General features: G+C 39.4%; 1 pseudogene; it reads right to left on the bottom strand.

The window, feature by feature from the left end:
• Positions 1-1072: 1072 nt before the first annotated feature.
• On the bottom strand, positions 1073-2841 carry LOC137765916 (tigger transposable element-derived protein 1-like; annotated as a pseudogene).
• Positions 2842-3142: the final 301 nt, after the last annotated feature.

Consider the following 3142-nt stretch of genomic DNA (forward strand, 5'->3'; position numbering starts at 1 on the left):
AATGGTATGTTATATTCAATGAAATGTGGTGGATGCCCTCATATGGCTAAATTCCTTATTGTCAATTTGAAGAAATAAGTGAGTGATTTTCATAATTTTTAATTTTTCAGACTAACTTTTCAAACTGATCACTACTTTGAATCCATTGGGAGAATAAGTCTTACTCTGGACTGATAGAATTGCAGGAGTAGAAAAAAGTTAAAAGGAAATTGGTTCTACGTTTCATCCATTCTAGCATATAGTGAATACCTGTTATTTTGTCAGTCCAGAAGTACCCTGTGGCTCTCTTCCCACTTCTAGGAACTTCTGCCTTCTTCTCTGGGACACCGTCTCGCCTCTTTTCATTCTCTGCCATGGTTACTGTGGAAAGGACAGTGTTGATATAGTGGGATCCTGATCCATGGCCACATTTGTCTGGTCCAGATTGCAGTTGAATGGAGCATAGTTCCTTCCACAGGAATTTGGATTTGTGACAACCAGAGAACTTTGGATCACCTACCATTTTGGGTATCTGGCCTGTAAGGTGTAAAATTTGGGAAGTTTTAAGGTTCACATTCAGTCATGGAAACTGAGGCAGAGGAAGCCTCTCTGTGGCCAGAGGGAAGAGAAAAGCAGACACATAGTGATGGAAGAAATACACATACATGATGGCAGTGGGGTCCTGTCTGCATTCCTATTCATGGCTTTCATAAGACAACCAGTAACCTTATGGTATATTCTCTCTTGGCTTAACTTCTTTGTAATTGCAGCCAATTAAAGCCAAAAGAAGCTCAATTTATATGTATTTGTGTGTGTGTGTGTGTGTGTATATATATATATATATATATATATATATATATATATATATATATACTACAGGCATACCTCGCAGATATTGCAGGTTCAATTTGATTCCAGACCACCTCAGTAAAGCAAATATTGCAATAAAGTGAGTCACACTAATTTTTTGGTTTCCCAGTGCATGTAAAAGTTATGTTCACACTATACTGTAGTCTGTTAAGTGTGCAATAGCATTATGCCTAAAAAACCGTGTATGTACCTTAGTTAAAAAATACTTTATTGCTAAAAAATGCTAACCATCATCTGAGCCTTCAGCAAATCATAATTTCTTTGCTGGTGGAGGGTCTCGCCTTGATGTTGATGGCTGTTGACTGATCGCCGTGGTGGTGGCTAAAGGCTGGGGTAGCTGTGGCCATTTCTTAAAACAAGACAAGAGTGAAGTTTGCTGCATTGATTGACTCTTCCTTTCATGAACGATTTCTCAGTTTCTCTCTAGCATGCAATGCTAATGCTGTTTTGTTAGCATTTTACCTACAGTAGAAGTTCTTTCAGGATTGGAATCAGTCCTCTCAAACCCTGCCACTACTTTATCAACTAAGTTTATGTCATATTCTAAATCCTTAGTTGTGGTTTCAGCAGTCTTCACAGCACCTTCACCAGGAGTAGGTTCCATCGCAAGAAACCACTTTCTTTGCTCATCCAAAAGAAGAAGCTCCTCATCTGTGTAAGTTTTATCCTGAGATTGCAGCAATTCAGTCTCATCTTTAGGCTCTACTTCCAATTCTAGTTCTCTTGCTGTTTCCACCACATCTGCAGTGACTTCCTCCACTGAAGTCTTGAACACCTCAAAGCCATCCATGAGGGTTGGAATCAACTTCTTCTAAACTCCTGTTAATGTTGCTATTTTGACCTCTTCCCATGAATCATAAATGTTCTTAATGGCATCTAGAATGGTGAATCCTTTCCAGAAGGTTTTTGGTTTTACTTTACCCAGCCATCAGAGGAATCACTATCTAGGGCAGCTATAGACTTATGAAATGTATTTCTTAAATAATAACACTTGAAAGTTGACATTACTCCCTGATCCGTGGGCTGCAGAATGGATGTTTTGTTAGTAGGCATGAAAACAATGTGAATCTCGTACATCTGCATCAGAGCTCTTGGGTAACCAGGTACATTGTCAGTGAGCAGTAATATTTTGAAAGGAATCTTTTTTTCTGAGCAGTAGATCTCAACAGTGGGGTTAAAATATTGAGTAAACCATGTTGTAAACAGATGTGCTGTCATCCAGGTTTTGTCGTTCCAATAGCGCATAGGCGGAATAGAGTTAGCATAATTCTTAAGGGCCCTAGACTTTTCAGAATGGTAAATGAGCATTGGCTTCAATTTAAAGTCACCAGCTGCATTAGCCCCCAACAAGAGAGTCAGCCTATCCTTTGAAGCTTTGAAGCCAGGCATTGACCTCTGCTCTCTAACTATGAAGTACTAAATGGCATCCTCTTCCAATATAAGGCTGTTTCATCTGCATTAAAAATCTGTTGTTTAGTGTAGCTTTCATTAATTATCTTGCCTAGATCTTCTGGATAACTTGCAGCAGTTTCTAACGTCAGAACTTGCTGCCTCACCTTGCACTTTTACGTTATATAGATGGCTTTCCTGAAACCTCATGAACCAACCTCTGCTAGCCTCAAACTTTTCTTCTGCAGCTTCCTTGCCTCTCTCAGCCTTCACAGAACTGAAGAGGGTTAGGGCCTGGCTCTGGATTAGGCTTTGGCTTAGGGGGATGTTGTAGCTGATTTGATCTTCCATCCAGACCACTGAAACTTTCTCCATATCAGCAATAAGGTTGTTTTGCTTTCTTATCATTCATGTGTTCACTGGAGTAGCACTTTTAATCACCTTCAAGAACTTTTCCTTTTATTCTAGACTTTGGCACAAGAGGCCTAGCTTTCGTCCTCTCTCGGCTTTTGACATCCCTTTCTCACTAAAGTTAATTTCTAACTTTTGATTTAAAATGAGAGATGTGGAATTCTTCCTTTCACTTGAATACTTAAAGGCCATTGTAGGGTTATTAATTGGCCTAATTTCAATGTTGTTGTGTCTCAGGGAATAGGGAGGCCCAAGGAGAGGGAGAGAGGGAAACTGCGGGTTGGTGGACCAGTCCGAACATAACACAACATTTATCAATTCAGTTTGCCTTGTATGGGTAAGGTTCGTAGTGCCTCCCAAAAATTACAATGTTAACATCAAAGATCACTGATCACAGATAACCATAACATGTATAATAATAATTAAAAAGTTTGAAACATTGTGGAATTGCTGAAATGGGACAGAGCCACAAAGTAAGCAAATGCTGTTAGAA

Source organism: Eschrichtius robustus, chromosome 6 (assembly GCF_028021215.1).
Source record: "Eschrichtius robustus isolate mEscRob2 chromosome 6, mEscRob2.pri, whole genome shotgun sequence".
NCBI classification, from domain to species: Eukaryota; Metazoa; Chordata; class Mammalia; order Artiodactyla; family Eschrichtiidae; genus Eschrichtius; species Eschrichtius robustus.